The sequence below is a fragment of the Vicugna pacos genome, chromosome 6 (genome assembly GCF_048564905.1).
Source record: "Vicugna pacos chromosome 6, VicPac4, whole genome shotgun sequence".
In the NCBI taxonomy this organism is placed as follows: domain Eukaryota; kingdom Metazoa; phylum Chordata; class Mammalia; order Artiodactyla; family Camelidae; genus Vicugna; species Vicugna pacos.
The window spans coordinates 1,268,206-1,283,884 of NC_132992.1; the positions used below are offsets into that span (position 1 = coordinate 1,268,206).

General features: G+C 41.0%; 1 protein-coding gene across 1 annotated transcript in view; it reads right to left on the reverse strand.

The window, feature by feature from the left end:
- LOC116279757 (ankyrin repeat domain-containing protein 26-like) overlaps positions 1-15,679 on the reverse strand; it is a 159,069-nt gene that overhangs the window by 121,353 nt on the left and 22,037 nt on the right. The window contains exons 2-4 of the mRNA XM_072962176.1: positions 14,640-14,796; positions 12,130-12,271; positions 11,705-11,910 (exon numbers count right to left, since the gene is read on the reverse strand). The gene's annotated coding sequence lies outside the window, so the exon portion shown is untranslated. The remainder of the gene's footprint in view (positions 1-11,704; positions 11,911-12,129; positions 12,272-14,639; positions 14,797-15,679) is intronic.

A 15,679-nucleotide genomic window follows, 5' to 3' on the forward strand; every position in this document is an offset into this window, starting at 1 on the left:
TATATAAAGAAACTACAATTTAATAATAAGACAAACAACCTAATGAATATTGAACAAAATATCTGAACAGACACTACATGCTATTGGACACCAAGTTGTCCATCAATCGGCAAATGGGTAAACAGACTGTGGTATATTCATGCAATGATACATTGATAAGCAATAAGAATTGATCTATTAAATTTATGCAGCATAAATTTCAAATATGCTGAATGAAAGCTGGGCAAAAAGAGAACTTATTACTTATGATTCTATGTACCTAAAACTCTAGGAAATTCAAATTACTTTATAATGACAGAAAGCAGATTAGTGGTTGCTTGAGAGAAGGAGATGGGAGAGAAGGGAGGGAAGAAGATTACAGAAAGGCACAAGAAAATTTTTAGGGAGATGGCTGTGTTCATAAACGTGATTACGATGAGTTTCACTGCAAAACTCAAAGTTATACATCAAAACTCAAGTTTTTTCACTTTAAATACGTGCAGTGTATTACATGTCAATTATGCTTTAATAAGGCTATAACAATTTTTTTAATTACGAGAGAAAAAATAGGACACAAATAAGCTGAAGAGTATTCTAGACTCACATGTAGGACTTTCTGACTACAGAGTCCACTGTCAGGTGATCAGACTGGGACACTCTCTTTGGATATCCCCTCTGGCAAACGGTGTCAGAACCTTTAGGTCCTTTCCCTTGAGCTGGTCAGAGTCCTCAGAGGAGACACTTCAACTCTGGCCAGCATCCTGAAAGTGAGGTGAGGGAAGGCAGCTGGGGGTCTGAACATAAACACTGTAAACTCACACTCACTCTCATTTTCATATACTGTGGTAGAGAGCAGAGTCAAATGCCAGCGAAATGCCACTTCTTTAACTGGAAGTCTTAAAACACATTTATTGAAAAGCTAAGTCATCTTCCTGAATGAAACTCGTATCACCAATGAAACATGAAAAGATAAACTAGTTAAAAGGCAAAATCAGAAGGGAAGCCTACACAATAAATTAAATGGTTGATAATTTGGGGTGAGGTGTGGGGAGAAGGCAGCCTACTATGGACATACATATTGTCTTAAAAGTCAAAACTTCCAAGAAAGAAAATTAATAAAACTCCCTGATTCTATATTTTGTACTTTGGGGGAGGTAACAAAGAAACCAAGGGATTTACCCAAGGTCACATGGCTTTTTAGTGGCAAAATTTATATCTGGGGAGATCTCAAGACAACATCAGAGTAAAAACCAAAATCTGAAGTTTTAGGTCTAGTCACACATAGGAATACCATCAAGATATACAGGCTCTGAGAAAGGCAGGCATTCCTAGCAAAAGACATGAAGCAGCGAGAGGGTCCAGAGGCAAAAGAGAATCAGGTAAGTTCCAGTGTTCAATAACATATATAAAAATACTGGAGTTCAAGCTTAAAGGCAGATGAATTTAAACTTTACCCTAAATCCACTCTGCATGTGGAGAAGGGTTGATTGGTTGATGGATGTTTGTTTTTCTCTTACCTGACATTCAGAGTCTGATGCTGGAGATCTCCTTTTCCTGGACTTTGCCATCCACTCTTTCCCATCTCGCTGACTGACCTTCCTTGTTTTCAGCCCTCTATCTTCCTTTTAACTCAGTAGTTCTCCATCATAGTATTAGTTGTCAAGAGTATCCAAAGAAAAGTACCTGAAGTTTGTGACTCACTTTTTAAACAAACAGCAGTTAAAGCATCACTTACTTGATTTGGGGCATAAATAGAGAAAAAGACAGAATTATAGCAAAGGAACTGAAAATTTTTCATAAGTCTAGGTATAAGCAAGGGAGCATGGACTATATGCCAGTGTCACCCATGTGTGTCCCAAGAAGAAAAGATCCAAATCCAGTTGAAAAGATCATCCTCTAAACCATCTCATTTTTGCTGGATCCAATGATTTCTGCCTTCACAAATTTTTTTTTCTTTTCACTACCAAAACCATTCTACACTTCTCTTTTGATCAACATTTAAGTCCTTCTATAATAGCAACAGTTAGGTCTATAAAATATAAAAGGGTTGGGAGACTACTCAAGAGCGATGCACCTGCGCGCTTTCAGCTGTGCTAATCACTGGGGAATAATCTCTGGAGAGCAACTTCTTTTGAGCATACTGGTATGTAACAGTTTACATCCTAAATCTACAGAAAGCATTAATTGCTCAAATGTCTGAAATTATGACTCCATGAGCATTCAACAGAAATGATACAAGTACAGGCTTTCCTTTCTTGACCTAAGTAAAGCAGTTAGAGGAATAACCGCATTGCTATGCTTTAAACTTTCACGAAAACCATACACCTAAACCCATTCCTGATGCCTACCATGATCCTGTTGGTCATGAGCCAACTGTTCACGCTCATTTCATGGAAAAGAACTCTCAGAAAAATCAGAACCTGCAGCAAACAGACATTTAAAAACCTGGCTCCAACAGTTTTCCTGTTGATAAACAGTAACTACAAGGGTATCATATTTTAAATTTTAGATCAGAATATATGCTTTAAATTATGGCATTTTACATTATACACAGTATGATAATGAATTAAAGATGTAACACACATATCTTGAGAACATCAATCCTGATGATAGGAAAAGATGTCACAAGCTAAAGGAAAAGTGAAACTTGTCATTTTAAGATAAAATTTATAGCTACTATAATGACTAATTACAATTAGAATAAAATCTAAAACGGACCAGCTACTACACTGCAATTAAGAAATGGAAAACACTTTGTATATAGACGCCAAATCCTATTGTCCTAACATTCTATGAAATGTAGCTGCCCTCCAGAAATAAAACAGGCTGTCCTATGAATCCAACTGAGGAAAGTTAAAATTTCAAATGAAAAAAGGCTTTAGAAATGCTCTAAGAAAAATGCCTCCACTTTATCTGCTTTACCTTCATGCAAGCTATACAATGTCAAAATCTTCAGTCAATATGTCCAAAAAATACTGATTGAACATCTGTGGGATAAAATTCTACATATCCTCGAAAACCCATTTCTTATCTGAAGTCCTATATTATCCCCAAATGAAATTACTAAGACAAAAATTCAGACAAGGAAATCAGTGAGTCATGACTGGGAAAGGTAGACTAATGTGGAGTTTTGGAGGATGGCCACCCTTGGATTGACAAGATCACGGGTCCTATCAGGTGAGAGGAAAAACATTATGAAGTCAAAGCCAAAGATGTGAGAAGAGTGTAGGGAGAAGACTGTCAGACATGACTGTCATGCAGTGGGCAGTCAACAGTACTACAGTCCTGCACACGGCTCTCAACTCCAGGAAACATGATTTATATTGTGTTCTATGCGAACAGCACCTCCTGGAGGTGTGCAAAGTGGTGACCCTGGTTAAGTAATATACAAAGTAACAAGTGGATGCTTCACTAAAAGGGATTCTGTGAAATAAGGGAGCAAAATGCTAAACACATTTAGATAGATTCAGTCCATGTTAGTATACCAAAGTATGGGAGAAGTCCCAAATGGGAAAACTGCATAAACCAGCATATCTTGGATTTGGGTTATCTCCTTCTCCCCTCCATAAAATCCCTATTAATATTTCTTAGAATCAGGGTTCTAAAACACACTTTAGAAAATACTGAGCTAACTTTATAAAAGGTCTTCAAAGTCAAGTTGCATCTTGATAAAGAGAAAAATGAGGAACCACTGAAGCTTTTACTGAAGAAACGACAGCAGGAAAGCTATTTAAAAACAAAACAAAACAAAAACCTGGCACAAATATCAAAAGTAGATTAAAGCAGCAGATCTGAGAATTTTGAGAGTGAAACACTGCTTAACATCTTTCAGGGAGCAAACTTAGTTAATCCAATGAACAATAAATTCACATTGTTAATAATCAAGTTATTTTAAAGGCACCTTTTAAACAAATTCTTTTTAAGAGCTACTTTTCAGAAAATACAACTTTCAGTCATAAATTTATCAGGTCTTTACAGTAGTGATACCAGTTTACAGTTAGAGGGTATAATCTCAGATTTCACAATGTAAGCAAGCACTGGTCCATTCAAAACCATCCTTACGCGTTCCTCCAGAGGCCCAGGTGACTTTAACATTAATACAAAACAGGTATCCTGAATTTTGAGATTCCACATTGTTGGAAGTTATTGTACTTAGAAATACCAAATAATATTCTTACCGAAGAGGTAACTAAAAACACTACATACTGTTTAGAATAATTAACAGCCTCAGTCCTGTTTTTATATATAAAATAGCTTTAAAAGAATATGGTGAAAAGTCTCTTCCACAGTTTATCTGGATCTCTCTGCCAGAAATCTTTATTAATTTAGATTTCCACAAACATTAGTAAGTTATACCTTATGATTCCTAAATATATCCTAAAGCATAACCAACAAGCCTAAGTTTTTGGAAAAAATGAACAAAAAACTTCAGCACAGTCTTGAGATGGACTTGTTTTGAAATTAATTTCATCATAAAATGTACTTTAAAAACAGATGCAGGCTATTTACTACAGTGTCATAAGTAAAGCAAAAACAATTGCATTTTAAATCTGCTCTTAAATAGAAAGAAATACATATGGGGTACACAGCACTAGATAAAATGGTTAAAAAAGTCAGATCAGTTTATGTCAAATGGACCCTACAGTACATTTGTACTGAACTACATAAACTGTTATTTAATATTTACATATAATAGCAGTTAACTTCTGTTTTCTTGCACAGATGACAAATTACCGATTAGTCTTATATCATTATCTTATATCTGAAAGGTCATTAAGGACAAACCTGCTGTTTTTGTAAAGAATAACTACTTGTTAACTGAAATTAATAAGGTATACTACTTATCAATCAATTTATGTCTTTTTAATTTGAAGGGACATCCAAAGTCTTCCCTTCTTACAAAAATTAAGCGCTAGACTACGGTATAAATGTACAGTACCGTACTGACACAGCATGCATTATGTTTACATTAATGAGCCCCCTGTTCAAGTCATTTCAAAATGGTAGACACTGGGGCACGAAAAAGAGAAGAACATTCTGTGTCTAGGACTTTATAGCACTTAATAACTAACTTAATAAATAACTGTAGATGGATCTTTTGAAAGATTGCACACAGATAACAAAAATATTTTCAATTTGCCAGTTTTACAACTGTCATAAAAGTCACCAAATCCCAAATCAAACTTGGCTATAACAGTCAAAACTACTTGAAAACACTAACTCTGCCACGTTCAAAATTAAATACATCTATGTCATCCTTCCAATTTATACAGGCATCTCTACTATGTAACGTAATTTTAACCTAGATATAAATTCAGGGTCAGTGTTTCTCAAGATGCTATGCTGACTCCTCGGCCCCACCCCAAATCTGCTGAATCAGATTTGCAGGGGCAATGCCAGGGGACCTGCACTTTCAGTAACTCCCCACGGTGGTCCTCATGCACACATACAGGAGAACCACCACCTTCCCTGTGAGATTTATAACAAGGTTTTGGATTTTGAAAACTAAAATCTCATTTGGGACCTTTTAAAACTAAATTTCATTACATACCAAATTAACATTTCAAAAAGACAGATAATAAATATGCTGTGGCAGAAAAACAAATGCATTAAAAAAATCACAGCAGAAATTAAAAGAAGAAACTTTTAAGTACAGGCCACTTTATTTCTTAACTCAAGTTAAAACATCCTCTAATCATTTCAAAGACGAACAGGTCTTTCAGAATAAAATTCTTTAACTTAAAGATCATCCAATCCATCATATTAACAATATAGTATTTCAAATATGATCAAAGTCATTTACTCAGCTGTTAACAAAATCAGGGTATGAACTGTTGTTTACACTACACCAAATAGAGGCAATGATTAAATTTGTAAAGTTAAATCCAAACAAAACTGTTCATAATCTACTATTAAATTTACTCTGGTCAGAAACTGATTTTTCATAAACTTATATAACTTTCATATACTTACATACTCATGTCTAATGTAAAGAGCAATGAAGCAAAACCTAGAAGCCACCTAGAGTTCAGTTCTGGCTAATCCAGCTGCTGGCCAAATTCTATGACCTTAGGGCCTACACAAATTATTTCACCTACCTAAGAAAAAGGAAGGCACAGCTATCTATTTTACTCACTTCACAGAAATAGTTATTGTGAAAATCAAATGAGATAGTATTTAATACATTCTATAATACTGTAAAGCATTTTTTAAATCAAAGGCATTATTAAAATTTAAGAGACATTGTCTTTAGGTGCCTGCTGTAAAACAGGCTATCACAGAAACAATGAACATAAAAATTGATCTTTCGGATGCAATTAGATATTGGACATTATTGTGTAAATCCTATAAATTACAAATATAAAACATAGGAATTCAATTCAATTATCTGCCCTATGTTCCCATTTATATAGACCTATTTCTTGTGTAAAAACAGAAATGTAATTAGATGCACCATGAATTGTTAACTGTCAAAACTGGTCAGTAAGTATATTATTCTCTCTACTTTGACATGTTGTACAATTTCCACAATAAAAAATTTTAACAAGGCAATGATGTATGTGTGTGTACCTAAAACATTTATAAAAGCTAAAAAATAAATCTTTTAAAGTTTTTGGGGAAAATTTTTCCCTTAACTATTGTATCATTTTCCTTCAACGTTACTTCAGATTCTATATATTCCAAAATAAGCTACTCTCACAGTGCCCTTCTATACATCATGATACTTACTAGAAAATAGTTATTCCCTTTCAACTGGGCAATACTCTTACCCAAGCTGCAAAAATTCAGTTCTTAAGTTTCTGCTTCCTGATCTCATTCATTACAAAATTCCAGATTTAAAAAGTGAAAATGACCAGTTTCAATTGTATGCATGTGTAAAAACGTAAGGAAAAAAGGGACACTTTCCTGTTACTAACGACCACCAATGGTTTAATTAGCCATTCCTCTTAAAACTTGTTGACCTAAGCAATTCAATTCACATGGTAAGAGAATGTTTCATCCAAAACAAAGTTAATTTGTCAGAAGAAACTGGTAAAAGTAACCCACAAAACAAGGATTCTATCAAAGTGTGCATAATGATATGTAATCACTCTGCATACATCAACCTAATTGCTCAAATAATGTCCTTTAACCTGGGACCATATTCTACAGATTGACGAGCATAAACCACCTTTCATCTCAAGCGGATTTTTTAGTTTAATAAAACTATCTATAGTTCAATAGCTTATGCGCACTAAAGTCTATGTAAAAACTGCAAGTGCAGAATTAAAACTCAAATGCAGACAGAAACGGTACTATCTTGTGGTTTGTAATTAAAACTATATTTGGGTAATATCCACACATTAATTTATTCATTACTTGAAAAGCTAAATCTTTTTTTCTTTATGTTACACCTGCAGTCATAATCATCAAAAAGTACCCTGTGTCTAAAGAGTTAGAGTACCTTAAATTTTTGATATTGGGGGGAGACGGGCAGGAGAGAACAAGTGGGCAAGGAAAGAAATTTCACCCATTCAGCTGTCACTACAGCATTTGTTTTCTAAGCATTAAAAACTCCATTTATTTTTATATGAGATACATTTGAGAAGAGCCATACACAGAAACCACTTTTTCCAATATGGTCTTCAACAACTTTGAGTGTAAGTACTCCAGCTGGAAGTCCTCATTTGTATTATTTAAAAACAATTGTAAAACTCACAAACCATAAAAGGAAAGCTGTCGGAAGATGAAAAGCAAAAAAAGAATTACTATACTTTATTCAAACAAGCTTAATTTTTTGCATGTTTACTTTAGAATCTGCTAATTGCACTTGAAGCTAAAAACATTTATAAAACCACTATCATGCTGGTAGGTACCCTAACTTAGTGGCGATGGCTAGTTTTAAATAAACATCTATTTATGATGAAGCTATTACTTTCCTTACTTCTTTTCCTAAGTAGATCCACACTATCTTTGCCCCCACTGTTTTATTATAAGCACAAATCAAATCTAGTTTATTGCTTCATCTCAAGAGTTCTAGATTAAATTTTAAGCTTCCATTAAAAAACCATGATTTCCCATACAAATGCAGAAATCCCACCTTCAGAGTGAGGAATTACAGAATACAAGAAAATGAAGACAATTTCACCTTATGCATCTAAATGGGGGTGGCCAGTAAAGACAATTGCAATAAAGATCAAGAAGGCGTACTCTGAATTTTCACCATTTTAATAAAAGAAAATGCCGAAATTTTAAAGGTGGCGCTCTGTCCTCAACTCACCCGATTGTGAGTCACTTTGGCAGATTATATGGTAGGAAACAACAGTTACTTTTCAAAGTTACACCCAAGCCAAAATCATGAGAGATCCACCCTTAATTACAGCAATTTAACTGTCTCATGCGAAGTAAGGTAGACTCTACTAAAACATCCCCCTGAAATCACGGCCAAATCAAACCCATTTCATATACTAGTTTTTCAAATATGCCCTTTAAGGAAAATGTTTCATTTACTTCAAATTTGAGCTCACCAGGACAAAAAAGAAGAAAAGAAAAGAAAAAGGGGGCGAGGGAGATCCAAGTGAAACGCTCAAGTACAAGAGGCAGATTCTCCTCCAATCCCTCTAATTCCCCCAATCTGCCTCTGCCACACACAATGAACAGGGAGTCTGGGGAAGGCTGGCAGGAGGGCAAGCAGTGAAGGCCCTTCATTCACTCACGTGGGCCACCATCCAAAGGGTTACACACCCTCTCCCCGAAGAAAGCCTCATACAAAGCAGATCCTTTTGCAAGCACTTATTATAAAATACACCCACACTGAACAAGAGTTTTATCTTAAAGTAAGACTGTCTTCAGGTGGGGGAGGTTAAACACAACAAAGGCTTCCATGTTGAAAGGCGGACGGTCCACATATATGCAGATATCCACACTCATATGAACAAAAATCCACATAACTAATTTATCATGAACAGCAGTCGATACCAACAGAAGCCATTAGATGATTAAGAAACCCAGAAAAGTAGCATGCACAGCTTATGCATAGCGAAAGGTGGCTGTCTGCTGCGCTCTAACCCCAGGAAAGGCAAATACTCGCCCGCAGAGATCGGTCGACCCCTCCGCATATTTAAAGAACCCCTCTGCACCTCTCGCCCTTCCTTCCGCGCCAAGCACCGCTGCACCGCACAGGATGCGAGTACTCCCAGCGCTGCGAGTCCCGCAGAAAACTGGTGAATGAAGTGCGCACAGAGACCAACCTGGCTAGTGACCGCGGCGCAGACCAGGGGTCGCTTACTAGCTTAGCCACCGGATTCTCCCGCAGGAAGGAATAAAGGGAGCACACCCCGCAACACCGCAAATGGAATGTGGTTTTCTTACTGATCCTTCCCAAAAAGAAGTGGCGGACGCAGGGTTGTTTTTTTTTCCCCTCCCTTTCTTTTTAAACTAAGTCCAAAAAAGCGAATAGGAAGCAACCGTGAACATCCTGGGGGGCCAGACAGGAGACGCCGGGAGAAAGGCGAGGCAATTCGCCAACTCTCAGGGAATCACCGTCCGGTGTGACACGCATCAATCAACCGGTCCGGGCTGGGGGCCAACGCGGGCCCTACTCTCCGCCTGCGGAGCGCCAGTGGGGCCGAAGCCGGGGATTAGAGGGGTGACCCTCCCGGGGCGCGGGGAAACAGTGTTGGGCACCGCTGCCCTCGAGGTCACCAGGCGCCGGGGCGGGGGCGACCGGCGGCAGGATGGGCTATGGCGCGGCCGAGGAGGCTGGGAAAAGCCAAAGAACTGCGGGTGCAGACGCGAAGTCCCACCACCGAGCCCCGTCCCTCGGGCCCCGGGCGGAGACAACTGGCCGGACCCAGCGCTGGGGCGCACGCATAAGAACCCGCTCACCTTTACGGTTTCCCGGGGCAGGCACGGCGGGAGACCACCTGCAAGGGGCCCCCCCGAACGCCCCTGCCAACTTCTCCGGAATCCGCGCAGTCCGCGGAACACCCAGCTGTCAGGATCCCCGCCGCGCCGCCCCGACCTCACTGTTCCGCCCGGCCTCCCTCGCAGGTGACCTGCCCCGCAGACCCCGCCGCGGGCGGGCGGCGGGCGACACTCACCTCGCCCGGCAGCAGGAACCATTTTCTGAGGAGGAAAGGAAGGGGAGGCTGCAGGAGGGCCGGGAGAGGGGGCGTGAGGACAGCGGGAAGCGCAGAGAAAGGGGGCTCGGTCCTCTGCGCGTCGGAAGGAGGCTCGCAGGACTCCGGGCGCCACGCGGCGGTTCGGTTGCACCTCGAGGATGAGGCAGCCGTGGAGCCGAGAGGCTCGGCGTCCACCAGCCGGGGTTCCCTACTCACGCTGCACTAAGAGGAGGCGGCGGCGACAGCGGCGGCGGCGGCGGCGGAGGAGGAGGAGGCGGCGCCCGGCCCGGCCCCACGCCCAGAGACCGGCAGCCGCAGAGCGGCCGCCCGAGTCCCCACAGGACCCGCCTCCTCGGCTTCGCAGAGCCGCACACAGGGCGCGCAGCGCTCACCACGGGCAGCTCCGCCGGCCTCACGACGCCGTCCGCAACAGCAGCAGCGGGCGGGGTGCAGCCCCTTCGTGAGCACCGCAGCCCGGTCCGCCAGAGGCGAGGCCCGCGGCCCCCGGGAAGCGGATAGTCGAGCACAAGGGGGCTTCGCGAAGCTTCGGGCAGGGGCCCCGTTTGCACCGGGTGGCCCGCAAGACTGCCGGGGGAGACAGGGGAGGAGAACTCACCCGTTCCGGTCTGGCGCTCCCTTTTCTCCACACCCTCACGTCTCCCGCTCCACGCTGGCGGCGCAGCAAGTGCCATTGCCACTGCCGCCGCCGCCGCCTTGGCTAGGCGCAATCACGTGACGCGGCCCGCGGGGAGCCTGGGGGCGGGCAGGCACGCGCGCGCGGAGGAAGCGCGGCTACGACGGAGACTAGGGCCGAGCGGCGCGGAGAGGACGTTTAAGGGGAGGCCCCGGCGAGCGCGCCGCCGGCAAGTCGAGCGCGCCCCCGGCGACTAGAACTTGCTGCGGGGTGGGGAAAGGGTGGCCCGAGTGAGGGGCGGGGGGACTCGCGCCTCCGCGCGCCCCTCCCTCTCTTCCTTCGCCTAACGCCTCGGCCGGCCGCTGCCCCCGCCCCCTCCCGCTCGCACCTTTTCTCCGGCCGCTGCCAGGGATTGGCTAAGAGGCTCTGACGTCCGTGTTTCCATGACGTATCGGGGCGGGGAGGGAGGAGGGGGGCGGGGAGGAAGGAGGGGGGCGGGGAGGGAGGAGGGGGGCGGGGAGGGAGGAGGGGGGCGGGGAGGGAGGAGGGGGGCGGGGAGGGAGGAGGGGGGCGGGGAGGGAGGAGGGGGGGCGGGGGAGCTCGGGCGCGCCCGGCGGTGACTTCGTCAGTCACAGCTGCTGTTTCGGTGCGGGTCCGGGCGGCTCCCGCGACTGTGGAGGCTGGAGAGCGATGACTGCCACAGGCGAACTCGGGCGCCCTTCACCTGGGGCCCCGCCCGAGCCACCCCCGGGCCTGCGCCCCTCCAGAGCCCCTGAGCTGGGCGGGTGGACTCGGGGAGCGAGCACTCCTGGCGAGGACAGGTTAAGCTGACGCCTGCGTCTGCGGACATTTGAGCGGTTCCTCGCCGCGTCTCTCCTCCACTCCGTACGGACTCTGTGCCTATCCTGGGCCCTGACCAGGCGCCGGACGACAGAAGTGCCTCCTTGGGGAGGACAGCCCACACCCCCAACGGGCCCCGGCTCCCCACCTCTGTTCCTGCTAGTCGGCCTGTAGACTCCAGGGATCCCCGTTGCAGCGCCTAAAGGGTTAACGCAGGCGTTGGGCCGGTGCAGGCAGGCCTCTCAGGATCCGCGCTCAGAGTCCCCGTGTTTTCGTTTTGAGTTTGCTTTTTCTACCTATGCCAAGCTGTTGGCTCATTTAGTTCACTTGTAGCATCTCAAACCAGGACCTTTCCTGGGATGAAAAGAAAATGAAAACAAAACAAAACACAGGGTAACATGCTGAGACTGATACGCTGAAAGGTGACCGGCTTTGCCCCAACCTTCAATAGACTTTGCAAGTTAATAAGAAAGAAACCGCTGGAGTGACAAGATGGTTTTTCCTTCACACGCATACATACGTGTGTAAAGATTCGTGTCTTACCTAAGACATCGTGCTCCATCTTCGTCTTACCTCTGAACTAACCGTCGCGTCTCTTCGAGAGACCTTGTTAGTGTTTGCAGTACCACTTCATCAGAACAAAAGATAAGCTCTGCAGAGGCTCCTCCTTTCTCTTAGCTCCAGGACTGGAAAAATTAATGTTAATAACGTCTTCCTAAAAGCAAACAGGATATGCGAAGGACTTTATTATGTAGGTTCACTCTGGTAGCGTTTATATTAAAATGTTTTGGAAGGATTAGAAACAAAATATGTAAAAAGTTTAAAAAGCAAAAAATTAAAAGTTAACCCTGTTGAAAAAAATTATACCTATCAATTTATGTGTCTTACCAGGTCAAACACTACCAACCTTTTGAGCTGTGCCCTTGACATGCAAAATTAGCACCGGGCAAGATAGCACCATTTTTCCTCTATAATCACTGTTAAGAAATTGGTCGGTGGGTACAATAGCCCTTCCTGACAGTATTTGAAAACTTCTTAACAGAAGAACAGATTAACTTCAAAACGGCTTAGAGACATTTAAGAATCACTGGCTCTCGTCCAACTTTTCCTCCAAGGAAGTCGCAGTAGAAAATTGAATTATGTATTCTACTTTAATCAAGAATTTGACATTAACGTAATATATGACTCATTGCTATAGTGCACTAGCAAAATGGATAATAGATTAAACTAGAATCTGTTCACTTTGTGGGTTTATTGAAGTTCCAAATAATAAAATATACTCTCTTAAAGTGTTGTGGTCATGAAAAATTACTCAGCATCTTCATTTCAGAACATGATTTCAATAGAGTTTTCATTTATGTAGATTATATACACATATATCCCAGAACATATTTATATGCATTTTAATGAAATGTGAGTCACATACAATAAGATATTTTTGCTGTCATAGTCAAGATGATTGTACTGTGTAGTCTGATTTTTATATTTTCATTCTTCAAGTAGAAAGCAATATATAAATAACTGTACACATTACATTAGGAAACTCATTTTTTTCTCCCAGAAGTTTAGCACTGAAATCTTAATGGCATATTTTTAATCGTAAAAATCAAGAAAATATTTGATTGCTTAATTAGCATTTCCTAAAAAATGATACTACTTAAATTTGAAGATGCCACTGTATATGATAAAACCAAATCCTTTTAATCTTAGAACTCACTTATTCCATGGATTTAATTGATCCAGTGATATATCACTGCATAATAATATAATAATTCAATTTATTTTTAAATATTTAATCTTACAAATGTACTTTAATAAGTTTTGAATATCTTTTTTAGTTCCAAAGCAAATTTATAAACGTATTTAAATCCTATGGCCAGTTACTCTTTGGGATGTTAACACTGTTTGAAGATAGGCCATGTATTCAGAGTAATGTATTTTGTAAACTATTAAAGTATATTCCTTTTAGGGGCATAAATCTAAACTACTGACATCTTTTCTGGTAAGCTGATCAATTCAATATGAACTAGTCCTGTATAACTCATGGAGATAGTTTTCTAAAATTCTCAATGTAATTGAGTGTAAAGGGAAACACTGGGATCTTTATTTCCTCAAGAATTCTGTCACATGCCTCTAGCAAAAGTACAAAATAGAGACATATCAACAGCAACATATTTTTAAAACCGTATTTTCCAAAATATGCATTTATACACATGTGAATGTGTCAGTTCTAATCACTGCAGGAAGCTAAAGAGAACTGACTTGTGTAGGGAGGCAAAAGAAGAAAAATATTTAATGCTTCATAAACAGTAGTTACATATGTTCTCAAATTTCCATTAACCTGGGTCACCAGAGAGAGATGTGAAGAGAAACATAACTTAGCTGAAAAGCACAAGAACTGTTATCTATTAGTAACCGATTAACTACATTTGCTGACTTAAATGAAGATGATTACAGGTAAACCTAAAATAAGAATTTTCAAGTCACATAATGGAAAATTTTTATAGGTGAAAAATGTAAAACTGTTAAATGTCATCATTTGACAGGAATTATTTAACATCCTGTACTCTTCTAGGTCTAAGGCATTTTTTTCTACCACCAAATGTTGTATAATCTAGGTCATAGGGTCATGGCTCTAAATCTAAATTCCAGAGAATCAAAAAAAGGGAAAGACGTTATTTAAATGTTGTTAAGGAAGATTTCCTAAAGGAGGATGTGGATTTGACTTGTGCCACAAAACAGATAGAAGATTTAAATTAATGCAAAAGATGGGCAGGAGAAATGCCAGATGTACCTGAGAATCAGCAAGTTTCCCACATCTATTTTCCTATCCTTTCATGATCTATGAAACATACATTTACTACCTTTGTTATCCTTCACCTCCATGAGTAACTCATGTATCTTCCCACTAATAGGAGGTTGTCGTGAGGTTCTGGTGAGTTGTTTATACAAAACTCTGAACAGAACACTTGGTGTGTAGTAAATGCTCAGTAACTGTTATTATTCTTAAGCATTCATTCTTTACCCTCTTATTACAAAGTCAATGCACTGTAAACAAGAATATACATTTTTACCCTACTTACTTTATTGTAATGAATAGGGAGTTATTCTCATAACAGAAGTTCAGAAGTAGGTGATGGTATGATCGATTTAGCTGCTGAACATAGCCATCAAGAATCCAGGCTTATGGCTTTCTGTTCCACCATCCCTGGTGTATGCTTACGTCAGTATCTTTCTATGCTAAAAATAGGAAAATCAGAAGGATTTTCTCACATTTGTGGTACACTTCATCTTTTTCAGATTTTTTAGTGCTTATATTTTCAGATAATTTTTCCACCTTCCCTTTGAAACTTCTCCTCTGTTTTTCAAGATATTAGAAATGTGCAGAATTACTAGTGTGAGCTTAGCAACACACGCTCCTGGGGCCACAGCGGCAGAGCTTCTGATTTGGACCATTTAGAGGGGAGCTAGAAGAGCTCCATTTTTTATGGTGCCTTTAGGTAACTGACGCACTTCATGGTCTCTTTCCCTCCCTTGTCCTGATATTCTTTTGTGTTCTTCACTGGTTCTTCTTTCTCTTTCCTTGGCTATTTCCAATAAAGTTCTTACACTTGAGCATTTCTTTCTATCTTAACTTTCATAAAGTTCACCCGTTTTTCATGACTTTGGCCCCTTGAGAATAAGGATAGTGTTACTCATTAATTTATTCATTAAACATTTGTTGATCTTGACAAATATCCTCTCATCTTACTAAGGAAAGAAAACATGAAATATATCTATTTAGGAGGCATTATCATCAAGGTAAGTAATTCATCTATTCTTTTACACAAAGAAACATTTATTAACACTTATTACATGCTACCTCTATTAAGATCTGGCACATAATGGGTGCATAAAATTAAATTAGTTTGATATGAATAAATAAATGAACTATCACCTCTTCAATAATGAATTCTAAATTTATATCCACTGCCTTGTTCTTTTATTCTTGTGACCTGAGGGAACTTGTTTAAGGATCATTTTTTTTCTTCCAGATAGAAATACAGTTGACCCTTGAACAACACAGGGTTTAGGGGCGGCCACCCTCCTGGCAGCTGAAAATCTGTCTATAACTTTACAGTCA